The sequence below is a fragment of the Schistocerca piceifrons genome, chromosome 1 (assembly GCF_021461385.2).
Source record: "Schistocerca piceifrons isolate TAMUIC-IGC-003096 chromosome 1, iqSchPice1.1, whole genome shotgun sequence".
Lineage (NCBI taxonomy): Eukaryota > Metazoa > Arthropoda > Insecta > Orthoptera > Acrididae > Schistocerca > Schistocerca piceifrons.
In genome coordinates this window covers 106,656,416-106,666,359 of record NC_060138.1, presented here as the reverse complement: position 1 = coordinate 106,666,359, position 9,944 = coordinate 106,656,416, and the positions used below count along the sequence as shown (strand labels likewise).

The 9,944-nt window shown below is 43.8% G+C and overlaps 1 non-coding gene across 1 annotated transcript; it reads right to left on the bottom strand.

Annotated features, from left to right (window-relative positions):
- Window positions 1–8,593: 8,593 nt before the first annotated feature.
- Trnas-cga lies at window positions 8,594–8,668 on the bottom strand. The gene has a single exon. It is a non-coding gene; the product is annotated as a tRNA-Ser (tRNA).
- Between the last annotated feature and the right edge of the window lie 1,276 nt (window positions 8,669–9,944).

Here is a 9,944-nt window from a genome sequence, read left to right as displayed (position 1 = left end):
TAAAATTAGAGAGATTCGAGCGCGCGCAGAGGCTTTCCGGCAGTCGTTCTTCCCACGAACCATACGCGACTGGAACAGGAAAGGGAGGTAATGACAGTGGCACGTGAAGTGCCCTCCGCCACACGCCGTTGGGTGGCTTGCGGAGTATTAATGTATATGTAGATGTACCATCTACCATCATGGAATAAAGGGTGAAGATGGTCTAAAACAGACTAAACCGGTAACCTCATAAAAAAGAAGTTTATTTGCGGCTGTTACTGTTCATATTCATTTTTAAGTAATAAAAAAACCGCTGTACCCCAAGAGGAATGTTCTCAAAAATTACTAAGTTTTATAGATGGAGGTAAAAGACAAAATAAAGATCGTTCGGTTCATGTTATTGAATTTCAATGAATTTTAGAATTTTTCCACTTTTTTAAATTTTAACTGAATAAATTTATTTTATTAAATATTTAAATATAACTGAATAGATTTATTAGATTGTTTTATTTTTGAATAAATAAAATATTTCGTGTGACTAGAGCCTCCCGTCCATTTGACACCACTTGCGCGTCGATGGGATGAAATGATAATGATTAGGCAACAGAAAAGACAGTCCCTGAGCGGAGAAAATCTCCGACCCAGCGGGGAATCGAACCCGGGTCCTTAGGATTGACATTATGTCGATTATTTCGAATATCTACTCTTTGTAAAATTTTAACTAACTGTTTTTCCGAAAGACTACTACCGTTTTTTGGCTCTTGGATCATTTCGTATTACAGAATTTAATCTAATATTCGTTTCTGAATACCCACTCTCTAAAGAGCGTTTATAACTGCCAAGGCAACGAACTTACTGGCATAAGGAAAATGATCCCAGAAATGTCATTGGCTCGAACTCTTCTTAAGTAATAGAAACCAGTACGTTGTACTCGACAGCGAGTGTTGATCAGAGAAAGAAACTGTAGCAGCATACAAGATGACTTAGGCAAAAATGGTTCAAATGGCTCTAAGCACTATGGGACTTAACATCTGAGGTCATCAGTCCCCTAGACCTTGAACTACTGAAACCTAACTAACCTAAGGGCATCACGTACATCCATGCCCGAGGCAGGATTCGAACCTGCGACCGTAGCAGCAGCGCGTTCCCAGACTGAAGCGCCTAGAACCGCTCAGCCACAGCGGCCGGCACTCTGGTAAAATTTCTAGCAGGCGTGATGAATGACAACTTGCTCTAAACGTAGAAAATATTAAATTTATGCAGATAAGTAGGAAAAACTATCCCTTCATGTTCAAATGCAGCTTTAGTAGTGAACTGCTTGAGGCAGTCAGGTCGATTACATATCTTGGCATAAAGCTGCAGAGTATTATGAAATCGGACGAGCACGTAACAACGGTATTAGGGAAGGAGAATGGTCGACATTGGTTCATTGGAGGTATTTTAGGAAAGTGTGGTTCATCTGTGAAGGAGACTCCGCGTAGAACACTAGTGCGATCCATTCTTCAGTACTGCTCGAGTGTTTGGGATTGCCACCCGTTTGAATTATCGAAGCAATTCAGAGACGGATGTAGATTTGTCAGTGGTAGGTTTGATTCGTTAGTGTTATGGAGATGATTCGTGAACTCAAATGGGAATCCCTGGAGGGAAGACAGTGGTCTTTTCGCGGTATACTATTGATACAATTTAGAGAACAGGCATTTGAAGTTAAGGTTCCACTGCCGACAAGATACGTTTCGCATGATGACCACGAAGATAAAAGGAAATAGGGTTGGGCATATAGACTTTCGTGCCCCCCCCCCCTTCCCCCAAAATGCGAGAGGAACGGGGAAAGAAATGATTAGTAGTGATATAAGCTCCCACTCAGCACTCAACGTACAGTGGCTTGCGTAGTATACATGTGAACTGGTAGTACGTCCAGAATTCACGAATCTGCACGAGAAAACGTTAAGCTGCTATAAATCGTCAAAGCCATAGCAAATAGTTTTCATTTCTGAAACTTCGTGACATTTTCCTGGCCTACAAACCACTTTAACCATAAAAGTAACAACAACAAGACATGCAAGAAGTAACCAAGTACAACTCGGGACATGGGAACTACGGAAAGCGTAAAAAGGGATATATGCAATTATTCACTGGAATTCGTAGTTTAGATGTAACATTCTAAACAGAAATTCAATTTCAGCGTAATTGCATAAGGTGGTACAGTAATGCGATCTGTCATTTCTGAATAATGAAAATTACACTGTGAATTTTGCAATTAAAAATCGCCTTTGGATGCTGACTATTTCTGAGAACACAGTGTTATGCCTTGTGTAATATGGAGACACAAAGTAACTTTCACGTGATGTGTTACTGCTGAGTAAGGTAGCTGAGTGAAACTCGGACCACATGGAGAAAGAATTACTGCGGTATTGTACAGGGGGTAACTGGTATTGGGTCACAACACGATCACCTCTGGTTTACGTAACCAGCAACTGGAACGGCAAACTTTACGTTTCCGAAGTGCTATGACCTGCGGTTGTGACCTATGCAGAAGGTCTTTCAACAACATAAAACAAATTTGGCACTACGAGCTGCCAGTTGAAGCACTATCATTTTTCCCAGGCACACTTCTCCTCGATGCACACCTAGGGTACAGCCGCTTGCTAAGGAATTCTGTTTCATTCATCGATGTGAAGGCATCAGTTTATTTGACTCACAAAAAATGTGTTGACGGAATATTGTGTCGTTCGTTTCTCGTTTACGTTTCAGTTGACGGAGAATCGCTATTTTCCATTTTCTCTCAGAATGGTAGTGCCTCTGACAACGAACAGATGATTACTCAATGTGTCGTACCCGCTCGGAACAGTGTTTATAATAATCACCACTAGACAGCAGCATCTGTTTTGTTGTGATGAGCTTTCTCGCTGGGGGTCAGATTTGCTCCTGTAATGTAATTAATTATTATTGCATTCTTTCCTATCTACTATGAATATACAGTTCCAGACGCTCGTGTACACACAGTTAGCTGCTAAATTCTAATAATGAATGAAAACAATTGGGAAACTGAAGGCAGGCTATTTTTACTGTTTCAGAGGCTTAGATGAGATCGGACATTGCATGTTCATCATGCTAAAATTTCGCAGTCGAAGTCACTCGAAATATCTCTCGTTTGCGTACGGGTCCTCTTCAGTTACCGTAAAGCTGAACACCCGAAGTTGTCCCGTAAGCTCCAAGATCTTCTGGGATTCGACACCAGAAATATGTGGGAGTGTAATTATAAAATGTGATTATGTCAGACAATCAAGATTCAACTTTAATTCAGGGACACATGTACAGAGTGGACAGAAAAAGTCTGAAACGCTTGCAGGGATGTTGCAGGGCAAGTTGCACTGAGACATAAATGTTAAAAAAAAATTCGATACCTTGCACCGTTGCCCAGTTATTTGCATTAAAGTTGGCCAATCAGGTCGGCAAGTGCGCCAATTTAAGTTTCAGCTAACCAAACAAAGCACTCGTCGTACAACGCTACCTCCAGGCCGTTTGAATGCGGGCGCGAACGCCACGATTGGCTAATTTCAAAGCTAAATAACTCGGGAGCGGCGCACGTATAGAATTTTTTCTTAACATTTGTGTCTCAGTACAACTTGCCCTGCAACATCACTGCAAGCGTTTCTGGTATTTTCTGACCGCCCTGCGAAGAGTGATACAGCTGCCCCTACCCAATGGTTTTATACAACCCGCAACACCTACAAGGATCATGCGCAACATTTTCGTGTTGTCTCGTTCGCTACACGCAAACTAAGACACCTGCAGAAAAAGCTTAACATGGTATTTTTGTAGGAAATTTGAAGTAGTTAAATTTTGTACCAGGATACGTTTTCGCTAGAGGCCATAATTTTCGAATTATTCATGAAAAACATACCAAAGTGAACTTCAAAAGCATTTTCATGAATAATTCGAGAACTGTGACATGCAGCGAAAACATATCCTAGTACAATATCTAATTACATTAATATTCTTGTTCGTTTTTTCTGTAGGACTAATGGTTTCAACGGAGAGAATATGATAAATTCATGCGCGGTTTTTGAAGGCATTGGAGGTTGCATAAAACGTATCGGTAGAGGTGAAAATTAATGAAACCGACAAACTGCACGGACGGATTAGTGGCTGGAAATGGAGGAAATCGGGTCCTATGAAGATGTGTCCGGAAATGCATCGTTGCCGTGGTGGATGGCGCTGACGAATGACATATCCTCTCACAACGTGTTTTGTGTTCGTCTGTTGTAGGCTGTGTGATTGGCGTAGCGTTCTGTAAGCAGCAGAAATAAGCCGAGATGGGGTTTGTGTACGGACAAACAGATGGAAGCGGTCGAGAGGCAGTACGTCTGTATCAAAACAAGTACCCTCACAGACACCAACCACAACACACAACATTACAAGCCCTTTTTGGGCGTCTGATCATGGGTCCTTCCAGACAGATGAGCGTGCAGGGAGGTTAACGGTGCGTGCACCAGATTTGAAGTTTGTACTACAGTTCGTCTCAATATCCTTTAGGCCCCAGTCCGCCATATCTCGTGTACGCGTCGTCTACCGCCTCCTTTTACCTTCGTCTGTCTGAAAGGACCCGTTGTCACACAAACGCCAAAGAAGGGCTTCATATACTTTGTCGTGTGAGGGTACTTTGTTTTGCTATAGCCGTGCTGCCTCTCGACCGTTTCCACCTGCTTGGCCGTACACAAACACCGTCTCCACTTGTTTCCAACTTGAATACCGGACCATTCTGCTGCTTACAGTGCGCTGCGTCAATCACACAGCCTGCGACGCACGAGGAACACACGCCACATCGTCAGAGGAACTGTCATTCGTCAGCCCCATCTACCGTATCGACGATGCATTTCCAGGCACTTGTTCATAGAACATTATTTCGTCCATTTCAAGTCAGAAATGATTCTATGAAGCTTGTCGGTTTTCTTAATGTTCACCTTGTATGTATAGTTCGAAACTACAATAACAAAGCATGGTTCAAATGGCTCTGAGCACTATGGGACTTAACATCTGTGGTCATCAGTCCCCTAGAACTTAGAACTACTTAAACCTAACTAACCGAAGGACATCACACACATCCATGCCCGAGGCAGGATTCGAACCTGCGACCGTAGCAGTCGCGCGGTTCCTAACAAAGCATATTAAATCATATAAAAAATGGCTCTAAGCACTATGGGACTTACAAATTATATTAAATTCAAACGTTACAATACAATCATGATCACAGATGTTACGTCAAAATCCAGTGTTTCTCCCTTCACTGTTTTAAACATGACGTTAAATAATACATTATGTTCTTTTAGAGCAGCTGACAGGAAGTTACACTGTTTTGCATATTCAAATGAGTTAAAATATACGTGCTAACTCCCTGTGCATCGTCCAGTCAACGGCCGACATGCTCTCCCGCCATCTTAAAGACAACTTTGTGAGGGCTAATGGAACCTTTCTCAACGTAATATTGGAGGAACATCAGTGCGCCACATAAAGTGTTTCTTATTTCGTCACTGTGAAAGACATTGCTCGCCTCAAAATCGATCTACACACTTCAGTCACTGGTCGATCCTGTGCCCAAAAACAACGAAGTACAACTGCAGGAGGAAATTAATATTTTTGTACTTAATGTCGTTTTTCTTAAGTGCAAAAACCAACATCATCGAACACCACTAAGAAACCAAAAAAAAGAACTTGTCTCTTACATCCAAAAAGCAGTTCATAAATTCAGATAGTTACCACAAAACCACTGCCACAAATTCCTATCCCTTTCTTGTGGAATTCTATTGCTGTTTGTTCTCTAAGGGCCCCAACGACGGAATGTTGAAATCTGGCCTTCCTCTCTTCCTTGCTTTAAACGGCTTCCTCTGCCATACTTCTCTTCTTTGAGATAGTTCTGCGACCATGAATAAATAGCGAAACGTCGGAAGCGACACGTAAATAAATAAGCAGCGCAGCTGCTCATATTCCGGAATAAACGTGGAATTTACTGCAGCAGACGGTCTATAAGGAGCGCAGATAGCGAGAGTAGCTGGAAGCAATCGCCGTGTTTACGCGCACCTCGGCCAGCTTTACTGGTGGCCGGCTGAATGCATTATTGAGGAGGTGGTCATCGCATGCGGCCACGCCGCTGGTGCCTCGCGATGAATTCAGAGCGGCCCTATACACTGGCAGTGTCCTACTTTGGGAAAGGAGAAACTTCATCATCTCCATTAAATCCATACCATAGAGACAACGGATGCTGTGTAAGCATACTCAACACACAATCCCCTTCAGGAGATATGATTCCAGTATCATGTAACATTGTTCTGTCCTTGACAGTGACCCGAATATGGAACGGAAGAAAATCCACATGTTTCGTCAGGTACCCCACATCCTGAGCTGAAGCTACTCATTGAAAATTGCACTGAAAATTTGATTTCTACGTTTCGGCCGCTGTTCCAAGTAAGCCCAGACAATTTCTATGGGGTCAAAATTGGGTGATTCAGGGGACCATTGGAGATGAGTCAGGATGCCTGTTAATCCAGTTTCTGTGTTTTCTGGCGCATTGAAGGCGTGCAGTTTCATGTGCCCCTGTGTACTTTGACTGGTTTGATGCCGCTCGCCAAGAATTTCTCTCGTGTGCCAACGACTTCATCTCAGAGTCGCACTTGCAACCTACATTCTCAGTTATTTGCCGGATGTATCCCAGTCTTCCTCTACACTTTTCACCGTCTACAACTCCCTATAATACTATGGAATTTATTCCCTGATGTCTGAACAGATGTCCTACCATCATTTCCCTTCTTCTTGTCATTGGTTTCCAAATATTGTGTGATTGGATTGTAGAATTCCTAGATAACAGAACGCAGCATGTCATTCTCAATGGAGAGAAGTCTTCCAAAGTAAGAGTGATTTCAGATGTGCCGCAGGGGAGTGTCGTAGGACCGTTCCCATTCAAAATATACATAAAAGACCTTGTGGATAACATCGGAAGTTCACTGAGGCTTTTTCCGGATGATGCTGTAGTATATCGAGAGGTTGTAACAATGGAAAACTGTACGGAAATGCAGGAGGATCTGCAACGAATTGACGCATGGTGCAGGGAATGGCAATTGAATCTCAATGTAGACAAGTGTAATGTGCTGCGAATACATAGAAGAAAGATCCTTTATCATTTAGCTACAATATAGCAGGTCAGCAAATGGAAGCAGTTAATTCCATAAATTATCTGGGAGTAGGTATTAGGAGTGATTTAAAATGGAATGATCATATAAAGTTGATCGTCGGTAAAGTGGATGCCAGACTGAGATTCATTGGAAGAATCCTAATGAAATGCAATCCAAAAACAAAGGAAGTAGGTTACAGTACACTGCTTGAATATTGCCCACCAGTGTGGGATCCGTGCCAGATAGGGTTGATAGAAGAGATAGAGGAGATCCAACGGAGAGCAGCGCGCTTCGTTAAAGGATCATTGAGTAATCGCGAAAGCGTTACGGAGGTGATAGATAAACTCCAGTGGAAGACTCTGCAGGAGAGACGCTCAGTAGCTCGGTACGGGCTTTTGTTGAAGTTTCGAGAACATACCTTCACCGAGGAGTCAAGCAGTATATTGCTCTCTCCTATGTACATGTCGCGAAGAGACCATGAAGATAAAATCAGAGAGATTAGAGCCCACGCGGAGGCATACCTACAATCTTTCTTTCCACGAACAGTACGAGACTGGAATAGAAGGGAGAACCGATACAGACACTCAAAGTACCCTCCGCCACAAACCGTCAGGTGGCTTACGGAGTATGGATGAAGATGCAGATGTAGATATTCCTTTCCTCTCCAATTCTGCGAAGAACCTCCTCATTGCTTACCTTATCAGCCCACCTAATTTTTAACATTATTCTGTAGCATCACATCTCAAATGCTTCTACTCTCTTCCGTTCCGGTTTTCCCACAGTCCATGATTCACTACCATACAATGCTGGGCTTCTAACGCACACTCTTAAAAATTTTTTCCTCAAATTAATGCCTGTGTTTGATACTAGCAGAATGTCATTGTCGAGGAATGACATTTTTTCCTGTCCTAGTCCGCTTTTTATGCTCTCCTTGCAAGATATCCGACCCCAAATGTCCACAGAATGCAGTTATCTTCGCAGTGTTCTCTGGAAAGTGAGTGATATGAACATACATTCAGTAACAGCAATAATTCCTGATGAGTCAGGAATCGATTATCATTCATACAGCGTCACATTCATCTCTGGTACCTGTCGGGTGTGATCTCTTTTACGACTGAGCTGTGCCGCCCAGTTCGATTCACCTTCGCGAGTATATTCTCTTCGCCTCATACATGATGTCCCGAGTTTTACGGACAGGTTCCTTACACCAAAACAAGAAAAAAAGACTAGTAAACATTGGTTCTAAAATGCGTACCTTAAGAGCTGTGAGCACTTGTTTAGTAGAAAATATGTGTTTCACACTAGCATAGATGAATAGTTGCTCATATCTCTTAAGCATCCATTTTAGACCCCCATGCCCCTGGACATGTTTTCCGTATCCAGAATGAGATTTTCACTCTGCAGCGGAGTGTACGCTGATATGAAACTTCCTGGCAGATTAAAACTGTGTGCCCGACCGAGACTCGAACTCGGGACCTTTGCCTTTCGAGGGCAAGTGCTCTACCAACTGAGCTACCGAAGCACGACTCACGCCCGGTACTCACAGCTTCACTTCTGCCAGTACCTCGTCTCCTACCTTCCAAACTTTACAGAAGCTCTCCTGCGAACCTTGCAGAACTAGCACTCCTGAAAGAAAGGATATTGCGGAGACATGGCTTAGCCACAGCCTGGGGGATGTTTCCAGAATGCGATTTTCACTCTGCAGCGGAGTGTGCGCTGATATGAAACTTCCTGGCAGATTAAAACTGTGTGCCCGACCGAGACTCGAACTCGGGACCTTTGCCTTTCGCGGGCAAGTGCTCTACCAACTGAGCTACCGAAGCACGACTCACACCCGGTACTCACAGCTTCACTTCTGCCAGTACCTCGTCTCCTACCTTCCAAACTTTACAGAAGCTCTCCTGCGAACCTTGCAGAACTAGCACTCCTGAAAGAAAGGATATGGCGGAGACATGGCTTAGCCACAGCCTGGGGGATGTTTCCAGAATGAGATTTTCACTCTGCAGCGGAGTGTGCGCTGATATGAAACTTCCTGGCAGATTAAAACTGTGTGCCCGACCGAGACTCGAACTCGGGACCTTTGCCTTTCGCGGGTAAGTGCTCTACCAACTGAGCTACCGAAGCACGACTCACGCCCGGTACTCACAGCTTTACTTCTGCCAGTACCTCGTCTCCTACCTTCCAAACTTTACAGAAGCTCTCCTGCGAACCTTGCAGAACTAGCACTCCTGAAAGAAAGGATATTGCGGAGAGGCAAAGGTCCCGAGTTCGAGTCTCGGTCGGGCACACAGTTTTAATCTGCCAGGAAGTTTCATGTTTTCCGTAGTTTGATCCATACCACCATACTGCCTTCTCCCAGAATATGGAAAGCAAAGTGAAATAAAAGAGAACTGTTTCGTAGATCGAAGACGATCAAGTACTCTTACGTAGCTCTTAAGGCAGGCATTTGGTGCCCGTGTTTTCTAGATTTTTTTTTTTCCTGTGGGGCACCCTGTATATCAACTCTGGTTGCGATGAGATGTTAGGATGGAGGTAAAAGAGTGGATGCTCGATACGTCTCGTTCGGTGATTGGCTGCCAGATAAACAAGGCGAGATTGCGTTCGTCCAGACGGCGTGAGCTCGGCCGTGTTCCTAGTGATAGTTGCGCACTCGCTACTTACTTGAGTGGCGAAAGGACGGAGCACGTCTTTAACACCGTGGTGTTCTGAAGTGTTTCGCGGCGAGCGGGTCCGCTGGCCGGGGGCACAGAGGACGGAAACTTCTACTGGACGTCTCGAGAGGAGCCAAGGCTAATATGA